At 40.7% G+C, this 9,406-nt stretch overlaps 1 long non-coding RNA gene across 1 annotated transcript; it reads left to right on the forward strand.

Annotated features, from left to right (window-relative positions):
• Positions 1–3,270: 3,270 nt before the first annotated feature.
• Positions 3,271–7,056, forward strand: LOC122558340. Its single transcript, XR_006314105.1, has 2 exons — positions 3,271–3,312; positions 6,735–7,056. It is a non-coding gene; the product is annotated as an uncharacterized LOC122558340 (long non-coding RNA).
• The last annotated feature ends 2,350 nt before the right edge of the window (positions 7,057–9,406 follow it).

Here is a 9,406-nt window from a genome sequence, read left to right on the forward strand (position 1 = left end):
TTCTCCCCACTCCCACCCCCACCCTCCTCTAGCTTATCTCTCCACCCTTCAGGCTCTCTGCCTTTATTCCTGATGAAGGGCTTTTGCCCAAAACGTCGATTTTCCTGCTCCTCGGATGCTGCCTGAACTGCTGTGCTGTTCCAGCAACACTAATCCAGAATCTGGTTTCCAGCATCTGCAGTCATTATTTTTACCTTACCTATAGATAGGCTAACACCTTTAGATCAAAGTGCCCTTTCATTGTCACTCCATCCCGAAATGTATTTTAAAGACCCATGAAGTGTTCAGTCACTAAAAGTAAATATAGCAAAGAATACTTTAATATATTTATTTCTACATGTAAACATTGAAAATTTAAATAAACTAACTCTTCATGCATTTGTAATCCAGCCTTTCACTTGGTTAGTATTATGGTTTATAGAATGCCATGGTCTGTGTTGAGAAGCATTTTTGTTGGTACCTTCTTTAATAGTATTGGGCATTTTTGGTGGGCAGTGATCCCAAGTTTATATTTTGGACATAGCCTGTGAATTGCCCTGTGCCATATTGCTCTCTGTATATGAAATGATGTTGCTCTTGCTGATGCTCAAACAGATGCATTAACTAATTTAAAGCATGGGGGTTGCGATCTCATAATTGAAATAGTAGATGAAGAGAAGTAATTGACATAGTCTTAGAATAAAGGAGCACCAACACACAACTGAGATGAGGAATTTCTTCTCTAAGAGGCTTGTGAGTCTTTGGAACTCCTTGCCACAGAGAGATGTGGGGGCAGAACCCTCATGTGTATATTTAAAGCTGAAATAGATAGATTCTTGATTAGTCGGGGATTCAAGGGAAAGTGAGGAGTGTTGGATCAGCCTTGATCCTATTGAATGGTGGAGCAGGCTTAAGGGGCCGTTTAGCCTACATCTATTCCTCTTTCTTATGGTCTATGCATGTGGTAAACGCATCTGTGCTAATATTAGACAATGACATTTCTGAATTTGCACTTTAAAAAGAACCAAGACCTTTGCCTCAAATCTCGCTCTCAGTCTTATTCCACTGTGAGACTTGTTGAAATCCATGGCCCAGTAGTTGTAACTAGTGTCCCTTATTTACAGTCGAATTAACATGCTTTAAGCTCAGTAACAAAGTAACCCACCCCAATTGAAATTGCATTCAATGGAAACCGTATGGTTGCAACTCTGATTAGGAAGGCAAATGGAAGTTTGCCTTCACTGCAAGAATGTTTGAGTGCAGGAAGTCTTACTGGAGATCTATGGTGCTTTGACGCGACCAGACCCGGAGTATTGTATATAGGTTTGGTCTCCTTACCTAAGAAAAGTTATACTTGCCATTGGGGGAGCGCAGTAAGGTTCACCAGACTGATTTCAGGGATGGCAGGTTTATTGTATGAGGATGAATTGGATTAATTGGGCCTGTATTCACTGGAGTTCAGAAGAATGAAAGGGGATTGCACTGTAACACATAAAACATTGACAGGGCTAGACAGACTGGATGCAGGGATGATATTTCCACACTTGGGGATCCAAAACAAGTGGTCATGGTCTCATTATACAATATAGGTAATTGTTTTTATTGAGATGAAGTGAGACTTACTCACTCAGAGGACTGTGAAGCTGTGGAATTCTCAAGATGTGGAGGCCAAATTACTAATATATTTAAGAAAGAAATAGTTTTTTTAGAGGCCATCGGTGTCAAGATGTAAAGGGAGAGTGTAAGGCGATGGCATTGAGATTGAGGAATAGTAATGATCGAGTTGAATGGCAGTGTAGTCTTAATGGGCTGAATGGCCTTTTCTTGCTCCTATTTTTAATTTCTTTGTCTATGTTTCTGACCTTAAGGAACTTGCAGCATATTTTTCTAAAGGAATGAGTTATGCCTCATTGAGGTCAGGTCTGAATTAGTCTCACTCCAGACAGCATGGAGATGTGAATGAACAGAGGTCACAGCAATAACTTAGTCATTCCAGATGGTATGGAGACATGAACGAATACAGGTGCCAAAGAATGGACTCACTCCAGGTAGCAGGGGCACATGAATTAATATAAGCCACTACAAGTAACTGTCATTCCAGGCAACAGTGTAAGCAATCTAAGGATGGATAATATTTACATTTGCAGTAATAATGTTTGTACAATCCATGCCACAGTGTGGTAAGCCTCATTTCGTTAAATAAATTATATGCACAGTTCCCAGTAAAAGCAGTAGCTCATATCATCAGTGTTACATTGATCTAAAGATATGTCCATGGGAACAGCTAGGGTTTAGTGCCTAATCTAACATTTAGTCTTCCATTATATTCAGATACTTTTCTATCTTCCGCTCTGAAATAATTTATTCACACTGAGTGCCAGTTTCTGAAAAACTGGATCAGAGATTCAACCCACCATGAACAAATGGAGCTCCTCTTGAAGATTGCTAGCTCCCAACAAAGCATCTTGGTAGGAATGAACATACATTATGTTTTACCAACATGTGCTTTCCTCGATTTCAATGAGGTTACTCTAGCTCACAAAGAACTGGAGACACTTTTACTAACAGCACGTGGATTTGTATCAAACATTATCCACACGTGAGCAGTTGCTGTTGTATACATACATATTTTATGTTGCGTGTTCTACTTCATTTTTAATGGAGCTGACCAATTACGTTAGTGCTATATTTATATATTTATATAGCACTAAGGTAATTCAGAGAAGTGTCATAGAGAGTCAGACAGCATGGAAACAGACCCTTCGGTCCAACCTGTCCATGCTGACCGTGTTTCCCAAACTAAACGAGTCCCATTTGCCTGTGTTTGGCCGTATCCCTCTAAACTTTCCCATTCATGCGCCTATCCAAATGTCTTTTAAATGTTGTAACTGTACCTACATCTACCACTTCCTCTGGCAGTTCATTCTACATATGAACCACCCTCTATGTGAAAACATAGCCCTTCATGTCCCTTTTAAATATTTCACCTCTCACTTTAAAATTATGCCCTCTCGTTTTGAACCTGCCCACCCTAGGGACAAGACCTTTGCTATTCACCTTATCTATGCTTCCCATGATTTTATAAATCTCTAGAAGGTCACCCCTCAATCTCCTACGCAGCAGTGAGAAAAGGTCCAGCTTATTCAGCCTCTCCTTAGAACTCAAACCTTCCAGTCCCTGTAACATCCTTCTAAATCTTTTCTGCAACCTGTCTAATTTAATAATATCCTTTCTACAGTAGGGTGACCAGAACTGGACATAATGCTCCAGAAGTGGCCTCACCAATGTCCTGTACAACCACAACATGATGTCCCAACTCCTATACTCAATGAGGTAAAATCAAGGACTGCAGATGCTGAAAACCAGAGTCTAGAGTGGTGCTTGAAAAGCACAGCAGGTCAGGCAGCATCCGAGGAGCAGGAAAATCGACGTTTTGGGCAAAAGCCCTTCATCAGGAATAGAGCTAGGGCAATGAAGGCAAGCATGCTGAATGCTTTCTTAATGACTCTGTCTACCTCTGACAAGCGTTCAAGGAACTATGTAGCTGAACCCCTACGTCTCTCTGTTCTAAAACATCACTCAGTCCTACCCTTGTTCGTCTTACCAAAGTCTGATGTCAAGACACCAAAGGAGATATATGGCAGATGACCAAAAACATGGTCAGAAAGGTAGGTTTATAAGAGTGTATAAAGAAGGAAAATGAGATAGAAAGACAGGAAGGGGCATCCAGAGGTTAAGGCATTGTCAGCTAAACATACAGCCATGAATGTTTAAAATAGGGGATATTCATAATACAAGAATTGAAGGAGCATGAGTATCTTGGGGCTGGAGGACAATCTAGAGATAGAGAGGAGTAAGGCTACGGAGGACTTTGAAAACATGTATGAGAATTTAAAAATAGAGGGATTGTTAACCTGGAACAAATGTATGTCAGCAAGCCCCAGAGTGCTGGGTGAAGAAGAGCTGATGTGACTTTGGACTTGGGAAGTAGACTTTTGGATGGTCTCAAATTTGTGGAGGATAGAAAGTGGGTTGCAGACCAAAATGCATTAGTCAAGTTCAGAGGGAACAGAGGCATGAATGAGAGTTTCAGCAACAAATGAGCTGAACCAGGGACAAAGTAAGGTGATGCCATGGATATCTCACTGATGACACTGATATGTGGTCAGAAGTTCATACTGGGGTCACATATGAAATTGATGTTGTGAACAGTCTGGTTTAGTCTTGAAAGAATTAAGTTTGTCATTGAGACCAAAAGCTATCTAGACGGAAGAAATTTCCATTGATCCTGGTATTGGACCTCAGTCAAGCAATCGGACAGTTTAGACAGTGAGTTTTATCTTAGTTTAGACCATGTTTGAGTTGAAAAAAGTGAGAGAGAGAGAGATGAATGTCATCAGTGGGCACGTGAAACTGAAGCTGTGATATTTTTTCTGATGATGAAAAATAAGAGAGAACTGAGGAAAAGTCCTTGGGGAACACCAGCTGCAAGAGTGGGAACAGAAAGCAATACCATAAGACCATAAGACATAGGAGCAGAAATTAGACCATTCAGCCCATAGAGTCTGCTTCACGATTCAATCATGGCTGATAAGTTTCTCAGCCCCATTTTCCCACTTTCTCCCTGTAGTTGGTTCTATGTCTACAAGTGGATAAGAGAATTAGAAATTATTCTGATTTGTGATAGTACTGATTCTGATGCAGTACTAAATGCCACTTACATTGGGAATTTGGGATCGAGATGAAAAACTGAGTTACAATCGTGTGAATCTTGAAGGAACTTTGGTAAAGTATGTCCAGTGTCTGTTCCACACTTAATGGAGACACTAGTTGAACTAGACGATGTATTGTGATGAAGGGCTTATGCCCGAAACATCGACTCTCCTACTCCTTGGATGCTGCCTGACCTGCCGTGCTTTTTCCAGTGCTTTTAACGATGTATCCTTCATGTCTATGTTACTTAAAGATGTGTTTTGCTTTGTGGTGGATTCTGTGCTGAGTTAAATATGTGCTAATGATGGGGCATTGGAGACTTTTACTTTGCTAGACATGGAGTTAGCATCAAGATTAGTCATGGTACAGTTACATAAAATTCCTGCCGTGTGATTCTGAACTCCTTCAACCCTGCTTCGGTGTTACTCAGAGATACATATCTGGATATAGCTTTCGGGTCCACTTTGAGAGCAGTAGATGAGGGTAGCAATTTTTAACTCTGTTTCAAATTTGTACCTTAACACTAACCTCAGAGTTGGTGACCTCTACTGTGAAACCACTAACAGTTGTAATGTGGATGTATTGAGATTCCCTAAGTTTATCTCAAACAACAGATACTGTGAATTTTTACCCTAGGATAGTTTTCTTTTGTGTTGAACAAGATCTGAACATTAAGAGGAAAGGCTGTTTAATCATTGAAAGAAGAATGTGGAGCCTGAGTATTTGGATGCCGCTTGTGATTCTAACTTCCTAACCAGTGATGTTTGGATCCTTGGGGCTCCCAGGTCAGGCCAAGTCTTGCTCCACAGGGAGATTCATTTTTGGCTTTCTCTTGTGCCACTCTTAGGAGCCGGTTGTACTGGCAGGAGGCTGAAATCAGGCCACCAGCCTAGACATCTTGGCTGGAGTGCAGTTCTTGGCCTGTGAACAAGCCACTTGAGGAGGTGGGGAGAAAATAATAATTACTCAAACAAAATGTTTCTGTGGCATCAAGTTCCGTTTTCCATCCCTGAGAACATGCCGCTTTTTTTCCCAGAATGGTATTGGGCAGTGTATTTGGTCGGATATTAAATATCCATGAGAATCTGCTCTCCTTGCTCATTGCCACAGTAATTCCCTCCTCGTCCATTCTCAACATCCTTTTCAGAATGCTGTCTGAATTAAAGTTACTTTGAGATGCCCAATCAGCCTAATGTGCACAAATGTTTGCTTAGTGAGCCTTCCAAGTAAAATATACCAAATGTCGACTGCAAGTTTTACTTTCCTCTTGTATCTGTTGTCTTGGAAGTAGTTTGTGGCTGACCTTTATTGGCATTTGCAGTTAGTCCATCTATTTTGACAGAAAATCTCTTTTATTTGTGCCTGCTGCATTTCCCCGTGTTGCAATGATATTTTTCTCCCTGCTGTATCCTGTGACGGATACACTTGGAGACAGCGAGTCTATGTTGTTTTAAGGAAAAGCATAAACCTCTGTAGGAGTGGCTCATAGGAGAGCAGAACAACCTGACAGATTTCATTTTCTTTTCCCCAAGATACACTTTATCCATGATATTTTGAAAGCAATTACAATACAAGGGTAGCCATACAGATCTGTTTGGGTAAGAATGTTACTCTTGTGCTTATCACTCTACAATGGAAATAGGATCTATATTAAAATTGTTCTTAAACAGGTTCTGATACATCCTGAGGGATTTTACATTAGCTCTAGCCTCGTGGTGTGTTGCAGCATTTGTAGGTGGTACGTCGGTCGGAATGGAGCAGTCTGCGGCATGCAATTGTAAACTACCCCTGGCTCTGGAAGGCTAGTGAGTTTTGGAAAGGCCAGAGAATGCCTTCCGTTGAGTGACTGGCCTTACAGGAGCGGCTAATGTTTGTCTCCATGTCTGCCCCTGCAAACAGCCAGCAGAGGATGGCGCCGTGTTTGGTGACATTGAAATTTTCACATGTACTCCTGTATTTGAGTACATGTGACAATAAAGTCTAAATCAAATCAAAGGATGGAGCTACTTGCATCTTGATAAAACCACTGCATCTCTTTCCAGATATTGTTTGAAAATGGACTTTCCAGAAAGACGTGTGTTGGAAGATACTTCATATGAAGTAGATATAATTTTTAAAATGCTTATGTTCAAAATAAGCAAAATTCTTTAAGAAAGAGAACTGCATCAACTCCCCCTAGCCCAGGCACCGCAATGAAAGAATGAGATTGGACTGTCCCGACTCTCAAAATCTGCCTGAGGAGGCTGGAAAAGAACAATATCTGGCTGTAGAGTGTGTTATTTCCTTTTCTGAATATTATTCTTTTCCTTTCAAATTTCCACTTGTTTAAATGGCACTATAAAACCATTAAATGATGAAAAGAAATCGCACCTTGTTTATTTACTTTGCCACATCGATCTGCTCATTTGTTTTGACACAAGAGTTTGATGAGTGTGTTTTCACAGTATCTGGAGCTGCCAAATTCAGCTGTATTTATAGTTGTTGCCGTCATCTAGACTATAAAAACGCCAACAAAACTGCTCAGCCCTCAAGGGGGAAACGGAATGGCACTCCAAGTTTCTGGTGGTCTGAAGGTACAATAATAGGCTCATAAAACAGACGTTTAACTCTTTGAGGGTAACAGCATTTTCCCTTTTCTTGCACGCACTGGCTAACTAGCTAAATGAAGTGTTGCTTTCCTTTAGTCACTAAGGGAGCCTAGCTGTGTAAAGCTTCACTCTGTGCCTTTCTCATCTTGACTCTGTAGGTTTGAAATAGACAGGAAATTGTTTGGCCAGATGTTAGTATTTCAAAAAGAAATGTGGGTGTTACCCAAAAGGGTAAATGCTCCCTTTAGCCTGCCTTTCTCATTGTCCTTGTCTTTCTTGTAGGATCTGCTTCCTGTCTGTACATTGTGTTTATATTATTCCACACAAATTTGAGTTACTGTATCTGAAATCAGTACATGACAAATGCACATATTGATGGAAAATGTGTAATAAAAGATATTGTGCATCCTGCAAGTTAAATATTCTGCACATGTAATATATCTGTTGGGAATACAAGTGTCTGTAAAACTGGTTAGGATCTACTTCATTTTTCAATCCTGTACAAACATTCAAGAAGACAAACAAGAAAAAGCTTGTTGCTTCATCAAGCCACTCCCATAGAGTTATAATGCTTCCCTGGAAGAAGAATGACCATTCAGCCCATCGGATCTCCTTCACCATTCTAGATCATAGAGGTTTACAGCACAAAGGCCCCTCAGCCCATTGAATCTGTGCTGGTCAAAAACAATTATCTGACTATTCTAATCTTCAAACCTCCAGAGAGTACAGATTCAATTTCCTCAAATGTTCCTTGTAAAACAATTCTGACACCCTTGAGATTAATCTGATGAACTTCCACTGTACTCCCTCAATGGCAAATATTTCTTTCCAACAGACATGTCATCTCCCAGGAGACGACAAAGAAACAGAGGTGAAATACCAAGTCATTTCATGGGGAGAAGAATCAGGAAACTTTCTCCCAGCCTTCTAGGGCAATTAAACTGAGTTTGAAGGGATGACAGTGACCACAAGTACATGCACCATGGCCTGTCTATCTGTTGTACATAATGATATGAATTCACCAGCATCTTTAGTTATAGCTCGGAGCTATTTTCCAGGTGGGCTGAGTGAAGTGCTGATGTGGGTAAAATGATAATACCTAACATGGCCTGTCACGGATGTTCAGATACATTAAAGAAATACCCTATTTCTAAAATTATTCCACAAAAAATATTCTTTGTAATACTCCAGTGAATCACCTTGGGTCTTTCTAAATATGTTAGAAGTGCTAATGGTCCAAGTTATCACTGTTTTTGTTGTAAACACCCAGACAGTTGATCACAATGTTACGTCTTGATTGATAGATTAGTACTGGCCTGGACACAAAGATAATTCCTTTGCTCTCCTTTGGGATCTTTGGGACCGGATGGAGCCCAGATTTAACGTTTTGTTCAGAAAAGGCACTGTCGACAGTGCAGCTGTCCTTCAGAACTGCAATAAAGTGTCAGGCTGGATGAGGTGCTCAGGTTTCCGGTGCAAGGGCTAAAACTGTGACCCTTCTGACAGATGGCTACTACACAGCCATTGTAACACTTCAGAATAATGCAGGCAAAGCTGAACAAAATAAGATTTACAGTAGGCACCCATGTTGTTAACTTCTGTAGAAGTGAGAATTGAAAACGTAGATGAAAGAGAGAGGTGGGCATAAGCTGAAACTGTCCAGGAATTGTATCCCTTATGTAGAGTGAATACTGTAGCGAGCAGCAGGCATGATGTCACATGCATGGAAATTGAAATTATTCCAATGATGTAATGGTAAGGGAAGCAGTTTTCATGGTACAACTGCATTTTAAATCGATTAGATTTTCGACACTGCAAACTGGTCTGATTGATTTGAAAGTAGGTTTTCTTTGAAATGACTCATCTCTCTCTCTCTCCCTGATTTGACTGAGACTCAGGGCTCACAGTTCCCACAGGTGAACATCTCTCAGTGAATCTTGCCACAGCAGAGTGAGAATTGAATGGCAGTGAATGTTAAAGTGAGACCTCTTTGAGGTGGGCTTGAAACATCCACCGGCAGTGCTTCCTGCAAAGCAAGGGACCCATCCTCGCTATCCTGGTCAATATCTATCCCTAACCTGACTCTCTGGATGAGATTAACTGTTTGTTATCCCACCGCTGTTTGT

This window comes from Chiloscyllium plagiosum, chromosome 1, assembly GCF_004010195.1.
Source record: "Chiloscyllium plagiosum isolate BGI_BamShark_2017 chromosome 1, ASM401019v2, whole genome shotgun sequence".
NCBI classification, from domain to species: Eukaryota; Metazoa; Chordata; class Chondrichthyes; order Orectolobiformes; family Hemiscylliidae; genus Chiloscyllium; species Chiloscyllium plagiosum.